The sequence below is a fragment of the Lathyrus oleraceus genome, chromosome 7 (assembly GCF_024323335.1).
Source record: "Lathyrus oleraceus cultivar Zhongwan6 chromosome 7, CAAS_Psat_ZW6_1.0, whole genome shotgun sequence".
Lineage (NCBI taxonomy): Eukaryota > Viridiplantae > Streptophyta > Magnoliopsida > Fabales > Fabaceae > Lathyrus > Lathyrus oleraceus.
The window spans coordinates 233,217,639-233,238,449 of record NC_066585.1 but is presented as its reverse complement, the minus strand read 5'-3'; positions in this window follow the sequence as shown (position 1 = coordinate 233,238,449).

The following is a 20,811-nucleotide window of genomic DNA, read 5'->3' as shown; positions in this document are numbered from 1 at the left end:
AAGACCAAGTCTTCGTGAGTAGAATAGCATATCAACTTTTATCAATCTATAAGGGATTTTAAGCCTGCCCCCCACAAGGAGTGACAACCATATAATTGATAAAACACAAATGCTAGTGCCTGATATAGAGGGATACACGTCTCTAAAAGATCAAGGCAAAAACTGGTACAAAAGGGATCATTCACAGATCAACCAACCATGGATCTCTAAACTCCACAGGGGAAACAAGCATGTGTGCTTAAACAAACTATCCGGGAACTGTTTGAACATCCACAAATTCTGCTAGGAGAAAGAAATCCAACAAGATAGGACAATCTACTACCATCAGAGAAGACTTCTCACATCAGAGTCTCTGGGGAACTTGTGACCTTTTTAGAGCTCGACAGGGAGACAACTGAAAGCTGATGAAGAGGATATAAACATGCCAGAATATGAACAAATGTCTTACCCTTTGGTGATCATACTATCCTTGGGAAAGCACTGAGGACATTCCACTTATCCTTTTAGTCCTTGTGAATATTCATTTTGTTGAAAATAGTTTATAAAAACTTTATTTGTTTAAAACAATGATATTCATCAATTAAAACATGCAAACATTTGTTAAATAGAAACAAGTAAGAGTGCAGAGAATGGGATAAAGGCTCAAATTTATTTAATAGAAGGGTAGTCTGCAAATGGCAAGACTCCATGGATCTTTACAAATTTGAAATTGGTGATATACATGGAAAATGGACTACATTGAACATAATGGCCGTTTCTCCACCAACTCTAAATCTACTGTATTTGAAGCTTCAGTTGATGATAACTGAAAGAGAATCTTTGACAGATGGCAGTTGTAGAACAAAGTCTTATCAGGATGCAGTTACTTGCCGAATCCCTAATTTTTTCCTAGATTGCCCCAGGGTGAGGTACTCAATCTAGCGGGATATATATTCATTATTCTTTTTCATGTCTCTAACTTTTTCCTAGACCGCCCTTTCGGGTTTTCAATCCACCGAGACGCTCATTTTTGCCTAAGTCGCCCTTTCGGATTTTCAACTTAGCGAGCTATTCTGTTTTTATTTTTAGGCGAAGTATTTCTTGACTGCATCTGAATTCGCAAGACGAGTGAAATCCTCCCCATCCATAGTTGTAAGCAACAAAGCGCCGCCTGAAAAGGCTCTCTTGATAACATATGAACCTTCATAGTTTGGAGTCCACTTTCCCCTGGAATCGAGCGTGAAAGACAAGACTTTCTTGAGCACGAGGTCACCTTCTCGGAACACACGAGGCTTGACCTTCTTATCAAAGGCTTTCTTCATCCTCTGCCGATACAAGTGACCATGGCACATGGCAGTTAATCTCTTCTCTTCAATCAAATTCACCTAGTCATAACAACTCTGAACCCATTCATCCTCAGTCAACTTGGCTTCCATCAAGACTCTCATTGATGGGATCTCAACCTCTACGGGGAGTACAACCTCCATGCCATATACGAGAGAGAAAGGGCTTGCCCCTGTTGAAGTGCGGACAAATGTACGATAGCCATACAAAGCAAATGGAAGCATCTCATGCCAATCTTTGTAAGTAACAACCATCTTCTGGATAATCTTCTTGATGTTCTTGTTAGCAGCTTCAACAGCCCCATTCATCTTGGGTCTATAGGGAGAAGAATTATGATGCGCAATCTTGAACTCGCTACACAGCTCTTTCATCATCTTATTGTTCAAGTTAGATCCATTATCTGTAATGATCTTGTCTGGCACACCATATCGGCATATGAGTTGGTTCTTGATAAACTTCACGACCACCTGCCTGGTCACATTTGCATACGATGCCGCTTCAACCCACTTGGTGAAGTAATCAATAGCTACGAGAATAAAACGGTGACCGTTCAACGCCTTTGGTTCAATCATGCCAATCATGTCAATTCCCCACATGGAGAAAGGCCATGGTGAGGAAATAACATTCAGAAGTGTCGGGGAAACATGAATCTTATCCGCATAAATCTGACACTTGTGGCATCTCTTCACATACTTGCAGCAGCCAGACTCCATTGTCAGCCAATAGTAGCCTGCTCTCAACATCTTCTTCGCCATAGTATGTCCATTGGAATGAGTATCAAATGAACCCTCATGGACTTCAGTCATCAACAGGTTTGCTTCCTGTCTATCCACGCATCTAAGCAGAAGCATGTCAAAATTCCTCTTGTAAAGCACATCACCATTAAGGTAGAAACTGCCAGATAATCTCCTCAAAGTCTTCTTGTCTTTAACAGATGCCCCAGGCGGGTAAGTCTGACTTTGGAGAAAACACTTGATATCATAATACCAGAGCTTATCGTCTTTTACTTCTTCAACTGCAAACACATGAGCTGGTCTATCCAAGCGCATTACAGTAATATTCGGAACTTCATTCTAATACTTCACTACAATCATTGAAGCAAGCGTAGCGAGAGCGTCTGCCATCCGATTCTCATCTCGAGGAATATGATGGAAGTCAACCTTAGTAAAGAAAGTTGAAATCCTCCTTGCATAATCTCTGTATGGGATGAGGCCAGGCTGATTCGTCTCTTATTCACCCTAAATCTATATAACAACAAGGGCCGAATCACCATAAACATCAAGATGTTTGATCCTAAGATCAATACACTCTTCCAAACCCATAATACAAGCCTCATATTCCGCCATATTATTCGTGCATTTGAAAGTTAGCCTTGCTGGAAAAGGAAAATGTGTTTCTTGAGGAGTAATAATCATTGCCCCAATACCATTTCCATATTGATTAACAACACCATCGAACACCATACCCAATCGGGAACCAGGATTTGGCCCTTCATCGAGTGTGGGCTCATCACAATCTTTCATCTTCAAATACATAATCTCCTCATCAGGGAATTCGTACTGAACAGACTGGTAATCTTCAATTGGTTGATGTGCCAGATGGTCAGCCAAGATACTACCTTTAATAGCTTTTTGAGCTCGATACTCAATATCATACTCAGATAACAACATCTGCCAATGAGCAATCCTCCCAGTTAAAGCAGGCTTCTCAATGATATACTTGATTGGATCCATTTTGGATATCAACCAAGTTGTATGATTCAGCATATACTGGCGTAAATGCTTAGCAGCCCAAGCCAAAGCACATCATGTCTTCTCAAGCGTTGAGTACCGAGACTCACAGTCAGTAAACTTCTTACTTAAATAGTATATTTCACATTCTTTCTTTCCTGATTCATCTTGCTGACCAAGGACACAACCCATAGAGTCATCAAGCACGGTCAAGTACATAATCAACGGTCTTCCTTCAACCGACGGAGACAGAATCGGAGGCTCTGAATAATACTCTTTGATACTGTCAAAGGCCTTTTGGCAATCCTCGGTCCAATCATGACGCTGATCTTTCTAGAGGAGCTTGAATATAGGCGCACATGTGGCAGTCATGTGGGATATAAATCTCGAAATGTAATTCAAGCGGCCAAGAAAACCTCGGACTTGCTTCTCAGTTTTGGATGCAGGCATCTCTTGTATTGCTTTGACCTTGGCAGGGTCAACTTCAATACCTCTCTCGCTGAAAATAAAGCCCAATAACTTGCCGGAACGGACTCCAAATATACACTTTTCGGATTCAAGCGGAGTTTGTACTTCCTCAAACGCTGGAAGAGCTTCAACAAGTGTTCTACATGTTCAACTTCCGTTTTCGACTTGGCAATCATATCATCACCATACACCTCAATCTCCTTGTGCATCATATCATGAAACAAGGTAGTCATAGCACGTTGATACGTGGCTCCGACGTTCTTCAAACCGAAGGGCATCACTCGATAACAGAATGTTCCCCAAGGTGTGATGAATATTGTCTTCTCCATATCCTCGGGTGCCATTTTAATCTGATTATAACCGGAAAATCCGTCCATAAACGAAAATACATTGAATTTAGTTGTATTGTCTACCAACATATCAATGTGTGGTAGAGGAAAATCATCTTTCGGACTAGCTTTGTTCAAGTCACGGTAATCCTCACACATTCGGACTTTTCCGTCTTTCCTAGGAACAGGCACAATATTGGCCACCCATTGAGGATATGTAGAAGTCACCAGAAACCCTGCATCAATTTGCTTCTGAACCTCTTCTTTAATCTTCACTGCCATATCAGGATGAGTTCTTCTGAGCTTCTGCTTCACAGGCACACACTCAGGCTTCACAGGCACACACTCAGGCTTCAACGGCAAGAAATGTTGCACGATATCAGTATCTAGACCAGGCATGTCTTCATACGACCAGGCAAATACGTCGACATATTCTCGTAGCAACTCAATCAACGTCTTCTTAACAGACTCTTCAAGGAGTGCCCCAATCTTCACTTCTCGAATGCAGTCTTCAGACCCCAAGTTGACTGTTTCCAGATTCTCAAGATGTGGCTGAATGATCTTCTCCTCGTGCTTAAGCAGACGGGTAATCTCATCAGGAATCTCTTCAACATCATCTTCTGCTGCCTCAAATATAGGGAACTCAAAGTTGGGAGATGATGTTGGATCATTATGTTCAATGGGTTTGATTAACCTGCATAATGATTTTGAGTATAAAAGAGATTTCAGAATTCAAACAAGGCAAATCATTATGCAGATGAAAAGATTGATTTTATTCTCTTTTTAGGGTTTTATAGTGATCACCAATTTCATGCAAAAAGGCGAAAATGACAAATAATTTGAGAAAACAAACATTTAACATGCGATTATTGATTGAATATCATTGTATTAATCAAATTACGCCAACAATGTCTTCACTTCTCCTTTTGGCACGGGAGAAGGGTTTTTTAAACAAAATGAACACATTACGTTGACTTATGGATAACTGTTGGAACATCAACAGCGACCCAATTATTGCAGACCCCTCAAGGTATGACGAAGTTACTTAGGTCCTTCTCTTCATCTTCTTCAATAATGGCAACAGCTTCCTGATCTTAAACGGTATGGATGAAACCCCCACTCTGGAACAACCCAAGATCATTGGAAACACCAGAAGAGTACCCTATGTCAACCCGAGATTTGTTACCTTCCAACTTGATCATTTTCCCCAAACTAGTAGTTGCACCATGATCAATGGCCAACTTCGCATCATTATAGGAGACAAATGAAGAAAGTCCTTTCCTACAAGGCTCAGCAATAGATAAGGCTTGGAACGGAGTCCCAACCTCATCCTCAGCATCAATATAGGAGAAGGAAGATAAATGACTGACCAAGAGAGCCTTCTCTCCCCCTATCACCACCAACTTCTTGTTCTTCACGAACTTCAACTTTTGGTGTAGGGTGGATGTCACGGCACCTGCCTCGTGAATCCATGGTCTACCAAGTAAACAACTGTATGACGGATGTATATCCATAACTTGGAAAGTGATCTGGAAATCACTAGGTCCAATCTTGATCGGGAGTTCTAATTCACCGATCACGGTTTTAGGCGATCCATCAAACGCCTTCGCAACCACTCCACTTTGCCTAATGGGAGGCCCCTTGTATGAAAGTTTAGCAAGAGTGGATTTTGGCAATACATTGAGTGATGACCCTGTGTCCACCAACACATTGGATAGGGCATCGTCTTTACAATTCATAGATATATGTAAAGCCAAATTATGGTCCTTTCCCTCCTCGGGAAGATCATCACCACAGAAGCTCAAATTGTTGCAAGCGGTTATATTTGCAACAATGCTATCAAACTGCTCAATCGTGACATCGTGATCCACGTATGCCATATCCAACACCCTCTACAACGCTTCGCGGTGTGGCTCTGAATTCATCAACAAAGATAAGACAGATATCTTTGATGGAGTTTGTAGCAGCTGATCAACAACATTATATTCACTCCTTTTGATGAGCCTTAACATCTCATCACCATCCTCTTTCAAAATGCCAGACTGGCCAACCAGGATAAGAGCATTATTGGTTTTCACGACAACGGGGTCAACACCCTTCACAACAGGAACAGACGGATTATTTGAAGAAGAAGTCCCCACGAGACCGACAGGATTAACAACAGTTCTTTTCACAACGTCTTCATGGGGTTTCGGTTGAGCCAAGAAAACACGACCGCTACGGGTCACTCCACTAACATCTGAAATGCTCACCACAGAAGTTGAGGGAAACAACACCTCCTTTCCACCTTCTAGCATGACTGCATTATAACGGTAAGGAACGACTTTGTCTGATACATACGGGACAGGGCCCGCTGGCTTAATCACAAGAGTTGGCGATACCTTTTTCTTGCTGCCATCATACTTAATAACAACAGGCTCAGGAATTTTAAACACGGGAGTGATAACATCGACTTCGTCCTTATGACGATTCTGAAGTATCTCAATCATCCCTTGATCCAACATCTCTTGGATGTCTTTTCTCACTTGACGGCATCCTCAGTCATTGATAGTGCACACCTGGAACCTATCATGGTCATGCTTATAATGGCAGTGTTCACACAACAGCTTATGCATCTCAACTAAGGATTGCCTTATGTCATTCACATAAAGGACTTTATATTTGCCAGGGCACCCCTGAACCATATTAACAACTGCCTTCCCATGCTCGGGTAATGGGTTCTTCTTTACATTCGAGCCTACGTCCTCGAAGAACAGTATCCCACTCCTCACAAGGTCTTGCACCTTGGTCTTTAATGGATAACAATTCTCAACATCATGTCCTGGAGCACCAGAATGATATACACAATGGAGTTCAGGCTTGTACCACCATTGAGGATTGACCGACACAGCAGGAGGATCTCGAGGAGTTATCAGCTTCCTATCGATCAAGGAAGGATAAAGCTCAGCATAAGTCATCGGAATCGGGTCAAAAGTTACCCTCTTCCTCTCGTAGTTGATGGTGCTGGTGTTGTTATTGTTGCGAGGCTGGTAAGCTTGTTGTTGTTGACGAGGTTGTTGTTGTAGTTGTTGAACTTCCCTGAAAGAAGATCCTATATGAGCCACCTGGTGTTGGTTGACAGTCGGTCGCACTCCTCTCCACTTTACAAAGGGCCTTCTTTTAACATGAGAGGACACATCATGAGTCTCTCCTTCTTTCTTCCTAGAAAATCCTCCATACTTCTTTGTTGAGGAACCGTCATCTCGAGATAAACGTCCTTCACGGACCCCTTCCTCTAGCCTCATCCCCATGTTCACCATTTCGGTGAAGTCCAAGGGAGCACTAACAATCATTCTCTCGTAATAAAAAGAGCTCAAAGTCTTCAGGAAGATCTTTGTCATCTCCTTCTCCTCCAGGGGTGACACTATCTGAGCTGCCAGTTCTCGCCATCTCTGGGCGTATTCCTTGAAGGTCTCCTTATCCTTTTGGGACATTGCCCTCAACTGGTCCCTGTCTGGAGCCATATCCACATTATATTTGTACTGCTTTACAAAGGCGTCGCCTAGATCGTTGAAAGTGCAGATGCTTGCACTCTCCAACCCCATATACCACCGGAGTGCAGCACCTGTCAGGCTATCCTGAAAGTAGTGAATCAGCAGTTGGTCGTTGTCAGTCTGTGTTGACATCTTGCGAGCATACATCATAAGATGGCTGAGCGGACATGTATTTCCCTTATACTTCTCAAAGTCAGGCACTTTGAATTTAACAGGGATTTTCACGTTGGGCACCAGGCACAACTCAGCAGCACTCTTCCCAAAGAGGTCCTTACCCTTCAAAGTCTTTAGTTCCTTGCGCAACTCAAGGAATTGATCTTTCATTTCGTCCATCTTTTCATATACATCCGGGCCCTCAGACGGCTCAGAATGATAAATGGTATCTTCTACACGGGGAAGGGTGTGCACAACAGGAAGTGGCACAGACAGGATCGGGCTAGATATCGGCATAGAAGCAAGAGTAGGAGCAAAACCCTCTGGCATGAAGTTGGAAGGCATTCCCCAAGGGAATCCGGCTGGCATAGTCGGAGCAAAGTGGGTTGTTGCAGCATGCACGGTTGAAGTAGCTGCCTCAGATATGATCGTCCTCGCGGGAGGAGTTGCAGGAGTTGGTGAAGCTTGGCTTTGCGGGGAATTGACTCCATCATAATAGTCAGCCTAGAGATCTCTTCCTTCAAGTCCCTATTTTCTTGCTCGAGGTGTTCCATTATCTTCGGATGATTTGCTCTGGTGTTATACCGGTGCGTCAACTTGTCTTCAAAATAAATGAAGAGCAAAGAGTTAAACCACTGATCAAGAGCTTGGAACAAAACCTGCTTATGCATATGATGCATGCAATGTTTATGCATATGTTTTTCTTTTTAATCGGAGGAACTTTATAGAGGTCTATTTGCAAATATTTGGAAAATATTGAATTTTTTAAGACATATATGGAATACTCATAGCAATAATATTTGGAAAATTTTTACACCAAAGAAGTAGTACAGTTTTGGTAACCAAATATAATATAAGAGGAAAGGAGAGTAAACATCCTATGGAGCCCTAGAAGCAATCATCCAAAGCCTTCGAGATCGGAAGATAAGTTGCACAAAGCCTCTTCACCTCTCTCTCATAAGTTGCTTCCATATCGGCCTTCTCCTTGGCAAGCTGATCATACTTCCTCTTCCAAAATATGGATGAGTGAGGAAGAAGATAAGTAACCACATCATCAGGCTCATCGATAACCTGATGCTCTAGAAACTCTATCACTGCATCCTTATCTTTGAGCTGCTGAAGAAGTTCCTCACGCTCACGAATCCATGCACGCGAACGGTCCTCGTCTCTCAACTCTTCTACTCCTTGATTAGGGAGGGTTGAAGGCCCAACCATAACCATAGGAGTAGGTCTCGAATATTCATATGGCATATGGTACTCAAGAGCTCTCTTTCTCACCCAAGCGGTGTAAGGTTCCAAAGCAATACAATTCTTCGGACCAAGCTCATTCCTCCCTTTCCTATGAATCTTGTGCCAGGCGCGGACCATCTTATCCTTCAAGTTCTGGGGATCTTTACCCTCTTGAAAGAACAAGCCTTCCAACAAAATATTGTTAGGTTTATCCTTTAAGGGGAACCCAAGCTGACGGCGAGCCAAAGCAGGGTTGTAGTTAATTCCACCACATGTACCAAGAAGAGGCACATTGGAGAACTCACCACAAGAGTCAATAATATAAACGCCCTCATAAACACGATTATACCAAGAGATATCATCATTAGTGAGAGACATAAGTCTCGTGGACCACCGTAGACATCCTTTGTTCTCCTTGAAGGCAAGCCTCTGAGGCAAGTGCGAAATAAACCACTTGTATAAAAGAGGCAAACAACACACAATGGAACCACCGCCCTTTGCATTCCTCATATGCAAAGAGAAATAAGTGTCACCCAATAGAGTCGGAACGAGATTAAGAGAAGCGAAAATCCTAATAGCGTTCACATCCACAAAGTTGTCGATGTTGGGAAATAACACTAGCCCATAGATGAGGAGTACGAATATGGCTTCAAAAGCTTCCTTACTCATGGCTTTCCCAAACAAAATAGATTTGGCAATTAGAAAATCAGATGGGAGACCTTTAATTCCACCTTTGGTAGTCATATTAGCAACAATGTCAGATATATCTACATGAAGCATGTCAGCAATCTCTTGGGAAGACGGAATCTTCTCTAAACCACTGAACGACAACTGATCAAGAATAGGTATACCCACATGATAGGCATACTCCTCAAGTGTAGGAAAAATCTAGAAATTCGGAAAAGTAAAGCAACGATACAAAGGATCGTAGAACTACACCAACACATTCATTAGACCCTCATCCACCTTAGTGGAAAGAATAGACAGAAGCTTCCCATGGCGAGCTTTGAACTCCAAAGGCTCTAATACATAAGATGTCAAACTCCTTAACTCTTTCAAGTTGGGTTGTCTGAAACTGTACTTCTTCGTATTCCTTCTTTGCTTATCCATGTCTGAAAATTTGCAAATAGACATCTTAAGTTCCTTGAAAATCTTTATTGTTGATGATATGGATGCGAATGAATGCATGAATGCATGGATGCAACAATCACACTCAAGGATCAAGCAAGTCACACCACACAAAGGTCACGGGATGGCTCAAGTCATCGTCAACATCAATCATCCATTTTGGTGGATTATGGTTTACACCTTATCAACACCCAAGTTCCATTGATATTGAGGATATACGAGAACGGATCAACCGCAAATCAAGGGTTTGTTGTAAATCGCGAGCATGGAGTCTCGGTTAAGAACCACCCAACAGGAGTGTACTATGGTTAAACCTGACAATCATGTTCTAAAAAGGTCCCCATAGTAATCATCTCATGTTTCGGATATTATCGGATAAAACGACTACTCGTCCTCCAAAAATATTCTCAAGAGGGACTCTTATGAATGTAGTATCGCGTAACAATCGTATCAAATCTTACATTTGAACGACCTTTGCACTACGTCCTAAAATAGGCCAAGATGGGATAGGTATCTAAGGTCCTTGGCTTCTAAGGTTTATATTGGAAAGAGTAATGCCTAACTGCAACTACTCGTGTGGCATTATTGATCCCAACAAGACCTCCACCAATTGAATGGACTTGCAAGTTAACTTGTTAAGGAATAACTCCACACAAGTCAACAAGACTATGCCATTCTCCTATCATAAGTGCACTCGAGTTCAGGTATAGAACTCATCTCACAAGAAACCACCAAGCATACAAGCAATTAATATGTCAAGCAATTCATACATTACAAACAATAAGGTCATCCCAAATTTGCACAAAAATATGTCACAAATAAATATAAACATACAACACATACAAGCAAAAAGTAGGCTAAACCCACTAGGAATGCTTTTTGTTCCCCAGAAGAGTCGCCACTTTTCTGTAGTGGGGTTTTCGTTACTTTTAGGTTTGTTGACTAAACCAAAAGTCAACATACAATTCGAGTCGCCACTGCACTTTTATTTGTCCAAAGGAAAGGCTAAAAAGCGAACAAAAGCCAAGGTAAGAAGTTTTATCAAATTAAAAACTAATAAAAATGTCAGAGATCTGGGTAAGGGGATTGGTTATGAAATGGGAAGGTTTTAGGCACCCAAAACATCCTTAGTACCCTAAGGGAACCCTTTTTGCAAATATGTGTTGTAGGTTGGCATTTGTGAAAATATATGTACAAAAGATTGGGGGGATGAGAAGAGAATATATTACATTTACAAATTTTGTTGTTTGAATGAATGAACCCATTGCCTACGTACCGTCATAAAGGAGGATCAAAACCTTGTAGTTCGGGGTAAAAATCTCAAAGATTAGTGAATTGATTTGATCAAAAGCCTTAAGGTCTTTTGTTCTCAAAGGGAGAAAACTCAACCTAAACCAACAATCCACCATGTGAGGAAAGCTTCAACATACTAGTGAGGGGTTAACCCTATAATAAGTATGGAAGACTTATAATCCAATCACTAAGGATGAGGTGAGATTTACATCAACCACTATGATAACTCAAACCTATGACTAATGTTTATGAAAAGGTTTTAATAAGGTGGCCATTGGAACCACAAAACAACTTGAAGTGAGTTATATTTACAAGTTAGATTTATCTACAAAAATGAAGTCAAAGTTGGATTAAGATTTATTCACAATGAGTATTTATGAAAATGGTTTTGAAAAGTTAAAGGCATAAGACCCAGGTTTATGAAATTCTGGCGTAGTCAGATTTCAGATGTTCTACTCCAAGTCATGACATCTGATCCAACATTGTCACTAATACAGCAAGACAGTTACTAAACCCTGTACTAATATGCACACGTTCACAGATGTCACGACATCTCCTTCTATGTCACCCTAGAATGGAGGAACACCTAGTTTTGTGCATCAGGTAGAAAGACTCGGCAGAGATCAATCAAAGCACTCACTTCTGTTGTTTTCCTACACAGTTATCAGCATGATGTCTCAATAGTGATTTGGACATCATCTGTTACATTATTCCAGTTTGTTGACCATGTACCTATATTTCCTAAAATTAAGGTTGAACAAGTCAAACCAATTTCCACTTATTAAGGAGCTAACTAATAGGCTATTAGCTAGGTTCATTAATTATAGATTAGTTGTTGGTTTCCTAAATTTTAGCTCAGCTGTTGAATTCCTAAAGAATAGCCTGAGAACAATACTGAAACAGAAAAAACTAATCATCCTACAATTTAGCACATGCTGTCAGGAATGAATGTCACAACATTCAGTTTGACAGCCAGAACACATACCTCATGTTGATTCTGTTATGTTCCTGAAAACCGACTGTGCTAAATTTACTGTACTGTAAAAGACCAACCAGTCTCTACTTCAGTATCAGCCTACAGGAAGAACTGTCAGGACATCCTGTTTGACAGTATCACAATGATCCTTTGGCCAGGTCTGTTATCCTCTTGAAGACCAGACTTAATTACTGAATTGAAACCAACCTGCCTAGTATTCAGTATATGCTGTTAATGATGAATGTCACAACATTCTGATTGACATTCAAACAGTAGGCTATATACCAAGTCTGTTATCAACTTGACAAGCAGACTAGAATACCAGCTGTGTTATGGCAGAAGGATTATAACATGCAGAAGGAAAACAAACACAGGAAATTGTTAACCCAGTTTGGTGCAACATCACCTACATCTGGGGGCTACCAAGTCAGGAAGAAGATCCACTATCAGCAATATTAATTCAGAGTTAAACTCCCCCGTTTACAACTCTTCACTTAATCCCTACCCAATGCAATCTATACCTAGGAACTCCTAGATAGAAACCTCCAGTTTCCATTCCTATCACTACAAATACAATGTAATGTAAACGTAACTTGAACTTGCTTCACAGCTTCATTCAAGATCATAACAACTCTTGCCTACAGGCTTTGAGTTGCACACACTCTCAGCTTTTACCACTGAGAAACACATGGTAACCTTCCCACAGGTTGGGAGGTTTACCTTACACACACCCCTAAATTTTCATTCTATGTGGCTTACAAAAACTAGGTTACAATATGCTATTTATAACCTAATCACCCAACTGGATTTGGGCCTTCAGAAATCGCAGCAAACTTCTTCTTTGCTGTTACAAAGTCAGCAGAAACTTTCTGCTACAATCAAGGTCTTCAATCCTAAAATCTCTCCATATATATCTCCTTATTTTGAGCCTATATATATTCTGATTGAGTCTTTAAGACCTCCACATGGGAGTTAGGATATTCACCAAATATCCTTACTAATCCCAGAATATATACTGAATTAATTAATTCAGTTTTCTACACATGTGCGATGTCACAGACATGATGTCGTGACATCGTACATGACATGTTGGTCCAGATGTTGAACTTCTTCAACCCAACATATTAAAACAACAGAGATGATTACATTATTTGTTTTACAAAATTAATGCCAATCCTAAGGTATTAACAATCTCCCCCTTTGGCAAATTTTAGCTAAAACAAATAAGCCTCTGTCATTATCTCCACCACCACAAACACCAAAGTTGGTGTACATGAGGAAGTAGAGGTACATGGCGCAGCTGCATCACAGCCCTTCCCCTCAGCAGGAGGGCTTCCTGAAGAATATGTAATGCTGAGTACATAGACAATGTAACTCAGATCACAAGACACAGCTGTCTTCTTAACTCAGATCACAAGACACAAGTGATATACCCAGTTGGTGGCTTTTGTGCCTGACGCCAACTTTTGTTTGCTAATATACCCAGTTGGTGGCTTTTGTGCCTGACGCCAACTTCTGTTTGCTATCACAGTTTGCTTGCTTCTGGTACATTCTCAGGACCCTATTTCTCTCCCCCTTTTTAGCTAAACATTTATAAATGAACCCTTCACAAAACCAGATCCAAGCGCAGTTTGCCCATACCTTGACATACCCCATGGTTTAGAGGGAATGGAATGTATCTCTTGTGAGAAGAGGAGAGCTGATACATCCTTTAAATAGTCCAGCCCGTGCTTAGGAATTAACGGTGGGAATAAATGCTTGGTCAAGATTCATTTATATTTGCTGACTGTTTCTTTTCCGAAGCAACAGTTCCAGTGCATGGAGACTATTCCATATATGCAGACAGACACGTTGCGCGCGATGTCTTAACATTCCACGCGGCTTTTGTCTGTATTCTTCATGTGTTCTTCGTACCTCCAGTAGTGGCTTGACATCTGGAACCACTACAGTAGAAGGTTACTCCCCCTGTACCACACAACTGTAGTACTCAGGCTTATTCTGATATATCATAATTAGACACATCACCTTCATATTTCCTAATGTCTGTGAGCTTCAGAAGGAAAACTATTGTCCCAGGCAATGTCATGACATTCGGTCAGACATTCTTGTGCTCACTCAGCATTGACATGCACCACATCATCCCAATAGCTAACAAGGTGCCATGCCTTGTTATCTGAGAACACATAGACCACCAGCTTGCTGATTACTTGCAGCACCAGGATATAACTCCCCCTGTCATGAACATCCAACTCTCCTCTTGATACTTGGTGATCACACAGGAACATATCCAACACCCCAGAGTTGGACCTTCAAATACTTCTTGATTCAAAGAGAACTCAAACCACTTGATGAATAGAAAACATAAGACGCATCTTCATGTATTCAAGAGCACCCCCTCTGTTCACCCCTCTGGGCTGAACACATCCATACTCTGTGTCAATCTCTCTTCTAACCAGAACAGAACACCACTCCACAAAATGTTCTAACATTAGTTGGGACATCCTTCACAACATAACAAAGAACACCATCTGATAGTCTTCAGATATCACTGAGTCGCCAGCTTGATCAAGAAAACCCAGACATAAATTGGGACATATACATTCTCATCCCATTATAAGAGATACTCTTCCATAGATAGCTTAGAACTTCTACCACAAGCTCGAAGAGATGAATAGAAAAACATCTCCTTTTGTCTTCAACTTACTACTTTTCTGCTCAAAAGTAATTTGTCTCAGACTTTCCTCAAGAATAATCACTTTGCTGCCATATGTTGATTATCTTGATCCTTCGAACTCACTTCTCAGATAGACCAAATGCCACTGGTTGATTACCTCCTTCATGAATCCTCATATAAAAAAGTCAAATGCCACTTTTTGACCTCTCCAAGTTTATCAGACTTCTCCCAAAGATATTCTGATCTTCCAAGTGAGACTTGAACTTCAAGCTACATGTTAAACAAAACTTAGATTCTCTAAGACATGACCATGTAACATCTTCTCCATCCAGCAACTCCAAAAAAAACTGCAATGAGAACGATCTTTTTGATGTATCCAATCTACAACCCTGTAGACCCTTCTATCTTAAGTTGATGTGCCACTTCACCAACTAAGATTCTGATGTTGAACCAAATGTCACAACATTGTGTTTTAACATCTAGCTGTTGAATTCAGCTCCTTCTTCTGCCACTTGAAAGAACTTCCTCCCTACACAGAACAAGAGTTCAACGCTCTCATAGACTTGATTGTGGAACCAAGTTTGAGTAAACAACCTCCATCCTGCAGGTTTGCAGTTAAGTCATCCAAGCTCACACCTTGATGAATTCCTGCTTCTTCTCCAAAGACATCAGACACTCTGATGCATGAGTCTTCAGAAGGACCGGTTAGAGACTAACCCTTCAGCTATACCAAGGATTCCACTTCCTAAAGCAAGGTTGTTTCCATGATGTCAAGAATGTTGCCACTTGTTCTTAACTCCACAGTGTGCATTAGCCAATGCACTTCCTTACCTAGATCAGAAATAAACTGATCCAAGTAACCACCATCAAGACTATGACGTCTTCTTCTTCTTGTACACACCAAGGCTGAACATGTTTCTTGCCAGGAAACCTTTTCAGAGATCATATGCTCTTGCTGCCACCAAAGAGATAAATCATAAACCAATGTACTATCCTTCCTGTGATTCTGCACAGGATCTTGAAGATGAGATGTTCCAACATCTTTAAGAACATCAGTTATCTGGAGCTCCAAGGATAATCAATTAAATACTTGTACTTGGCACAAGTAGACATTGATCTTAAATCCTTTCCCAATTATCCTTTCAGATACTTCCACCATAAGAATACTTTGAAAATACTCTTCTTGTGTCAACATCTTCTGCTTGCAAGCACCTCAATAGTTTTGAGAATCTTTCCAGATTAGATTCACCCTTAGGAATGAGAGAGATGAATCCTTCCTTGCAAATGTGTCACACAACAACCAGAACCCATGTGACACAGGTCAACAGCCAACCAGACCCTAGGCTGACCAAACGTGAGGAGGTTAACCAAAACTCCCCCTCAAATTAACAATCATGGAAACTCCACACCAATATCCATGCATTGTACACAAATGTCTCAACATGACATACACCATCCCAATCAGTGGCAACTAACTCTATGAGTTATACCTATACATACTTCAATCACACCAATCAGACTCCAGCTGACCATAAGTACTAGTGACAACAAAACAACACCAGTTAATAGTAGATATGCATTGCCAGAGCATACTACCTCAACCAACCACTGAATCTTCATATTCTCACTCCTTGAAAGAACTGCCACTTCTGAGCGTGGTGTTTAAATAACAAGATTCATGGTCCCAATCCTCTTAAATGAAGTAGCAGTCAGGTTACCCCATTATTGACTTCTAACATCCAGCGGACTTGTCTTCCAACACAACATAGTACTTCAGGGAACAACTATCTAACCTTGATCAATCTACAGGAATAAGGCACACAGCAGGGATTGCACAATGTCACATCTCAACCAGCTCCACTTCTAGAGATCAGACTTCTAAAAGTGACCTTCTTGAGCATACACACAGTTGACCCTACCCTTGTCAACTTAGCACACACAAATGTCTCCTCTTCCAGGTCAGGAGTAGGTTCCAAACAAAAGTATCCCTTTGTTTGACACCTAAAAACATCTGCTCTTCAACCAGTAGCTGCATACTTGTTGAACAACATGTTCTAACATCACATAGAACATTAGTTCCACCTCCTTGGAACAAACCCTCCTTGAAAGTCTTCAAGGTCTTCATATACACTACCCAAGAGAGTAAAAGAATCAGTGATCAGGTGATTCTTACCATCCTGAAGTGAGAACGTCATGATGAGTGGACTTGAGGAGACTCGAGTATCTTTGACATCTTCAGTAGATTATGATGAAATCTTGAATACAGCAGCCTTTCATCCACATGAGGGGAAACTACATCAGAGTTTGAGTTTTGCCAGGTATTATGCAGCAGAAATCATAATACAACTCAACCTATGAACACACACTTCACCAGATCAGCCTCCAAGAACATACCAAGTTTGAATATGATTCAATACTAGCACAGTTGTCCCACACAAAGGCCAATTGCCAACCTCCAGAGACAGGTACACACAGTTCCTGTCATGAATAGTCCATCCACCTACTTCAAGGGACCATTCAGGTAAATCACAAAACCTTCCAAAGGTTCCAACATCAGTACTAACATAACTCCTTGCAAGATACCAAAAAGTATCACCCATGGATCTCATCCAAAAACAGAACAGGATGCCTGCTCTGATACCATTTGAAATTCTGGCGTAGTCAGATTTCAGATGTTCTACTCCAAGTCATGACATCTGATCCAACATTGTCACTAATACAGCAAGATAGTTACTAAACCCTGTACTAATATGCACACGTTCACAGATGTCACGACATCTCCTTCTATGTCACCCTAGAATGGAGGAACACCTAGTTCTGTGCATCAGGTAGAAAGACTCAGCAGAGATCAATCAAAGAACTCACTTCTGTTGTTTTCCTACACAGTTATCAGCATGATGTCTCAATAGTGATTTGGACATCATCTGTTACATTATTCCAGTTTGTTGACCATGTACCTGTATTTCCTAAAATTAAGGTTGAACAAGTCAAACCAATTTCCACTTATTAAGGAGCTAACTAATAGGCTATTAGCTAGGTTCATTAATTATAGATTAGTTGTTGGTTTCCTAAATTTTAGCTCAGCTGTTGAATTCCTAAAGAATAGCCTGAGAACAATACTGAAACAGAAAAAACTAATCATCCTACAATTTAGCACATGCTGTCAGGAATGAATGTCACAACATTCAGTTTGACAGCCAGAACACATACCTCATGCTGATTCTGTTATGTTCCTGAAAACCGACTGTGCTAAATTTACTGTACTGTAAACGACCAACCAGTCTCTACTTCAGTATCAGCCTACAGGAAGAACTGTCAGGACATCCAGTTTGACAGTATCACAATGATCCTTTGGCCAGGTCTGTTATCCTCTTGAAGACCAGACTTAATTACTGAATTGAAACCAACCTGCCTAGTATTCAGTATATGTTGTTAATGATGAATGTCACAACATTCTGATTGACATTCAAACAGTAGGCTATATACCAGGTCTGTTATCAACTTGACAAGCAGACTGGAATACCAGCTGTGTTATGGCAGAAGGATTATAACATGCAGAAGGAAAACAAACACAGGAAATTGTTAACCCAGTTCGGTGCAACATCACCTACGTCTGGGGGCTACCAAGCCAGGAAGAAGATCCACTATCAGCAGTATTAATTCAGAGTTAAACTCCCCCGTTTACAACTCTTCACTTAATCCCCACCCAATGCAATCTATACCTAGGAACTCCTAGATAGAAACCTCCAGTTTCCATTCCTATCACTACAAATACAATGTAATGTAAACATAACTTGAACTTGCTTCACAGCTTCATTCAAGACCATAACAACTCTTGCCTACAGGCTTTGAGTTACACAAACTCTCAGCTTTTACCACTGAGAAACACATGGTAACCTTCCCACAGGTTGGGAGGTTTACCTTACACACACCCCTAAATTTTCATTCTATGTGGCTTACAAAAACTAGGTTACAATATGCTATTTATAACCTAATCACCCAACTGGATTTGGGCCTTCAGAAATCGCAGCAAACTTCTTCTTTGCTGTTACAAAGTCAGCAGAAACTTTCTGCTACAATCAAGGTCTTCAATCCTAAAATCTCTCCATATATATCTCCTTATTTTGAGCCTATATATATTCTGATTGAGTCTTTAAGACCTCCACATGGGAGTTAGGATATTCACCAAATATCCTTACTAATCCCAGAATATATACTGAATTAATTAATTCAGTTTTCTACACATGTGCGATGTCACAGACATGATGTCGTGACATCGTACATGACATGTTGGTCCAGATGTTGAACGTCTTCAACCCAACATATTAAAACAACAGAGATAATTACATTATTTGTTTTACAAAATTAATGCCAATCCTAAGGTATTAACAGTTTCTAATTTGAAACAATGTCAAAGTTTGGAAGAAAAGATTTTGGCTTGGTTAGAGTGGGGAGAAGAAGAGAAGGGTTAGTCCTAAAGCATGCAAAGGTAAGAGGAAAAAGATAAACCATTGGAGTTCCTTTTCTTAAAATCATAGAGATGATTCAAGGTGCTCCTTTCCTTGGACTTAGCAAGCACTCAAGCAATCAAACAATTATTTTGGATTCAAGCTCCTAGGATCTCCATTTGGTTTGTCTCTCTTAACTTGGCTACTCATGACAATGGTCCTCCTTTCACAATCTCAAGTTATGATCCCTATCACACAAGAGCAAACATCAAAAAGTTCACAACACAATAAGGGGAATGGACAAAGAATAAGTTTGGATGAGAAAGTCCTTTGAAGATCAACTTGGAAATTTAGCATTCTAAAGGCATGAGGCCTAGTTTCTCTTCAACAAATTTAAGCATAGGTAAGTCCTAGTTCTAAGTCCTTTCTCCTTTTTGTATTAGGTTCATACAAAACAAAAACAAAGCAAACACAAGATAGCAATATATTTATATACAATAATGAGCTCAAATGAGCAAAAGAAAAATGGCATAAACATAAGATATGTGCTCAAGTGAGCAAAGTGAAAATCAATATGAATAATGACCAATAAATAAATGGCATTAAAATTAAAGGGCAAGAAATTAAATGCTCAAATTAAAGTTAGTAATTAGTGAAGTTATGTTAGTTTATCATAAGACAATGTAGCGCTATGTTAAGCTATCGTAAGTGGACTAATGTAGTAGTCACACCTATCTGAGGTCGATCAATAAGAATATAGGCAAATAAACACAAGTTAGAGATCATGACTAGTAAGCCAGGCTCCACAAGCTTGCCATGCCAAAACAAAAGGGGAATGGCCTTGTATGGACTTTAGGTCATTTGCTTGACCAAGAAGCAACCTATCTTGGACACAAAACAACTCACTTGATCATGGATCAAGTGGAGTTTGGTTTGGATCAAAGAAGGTTAAGTCTCTCATTTGTCAAGACCAACCATAAGACATTAACTCATTGGCCTTTAATGAAAAGAATGGGATGAAGATGAAAGGGAGGGAAAAGGAAGACAGGTACTAAATTCAATTGATCAAATGTGAACCAAGTCATCATCAACCAATGCCAAACAGAAAAGAAATGAAGATTACAAGTCAACAAGTCAACCATAATTTTTTTGGTATTTTTTGGATTAAAATAAAATGCAAATAAAAATAATCAAAATAAGGTCAAACCTCAAATTTAATTCAAATCAACTTCAACAAGCCCAATTAAATTCTCATAGGTCTATCATGGTCAAATAAACTTTGACTAATTTTCTCAATAATTTTTGAAATTAGAAAGTATTTAAAAAAAATTAAAAACAATAAAAAATAACACAATATGAATTAAAATCTCAAATAAATCTCAAATCAAATAGGAAATTGATAAGACTATTTTTCATTGACTTATCATGATCCATAGGTGTTAGGAAAATATTTTTGAATTTTTCAAATATCAGAAAGTATTTTAAAATGAATTAAAACTATTAAAAACCAAATAATTCACCAAAAA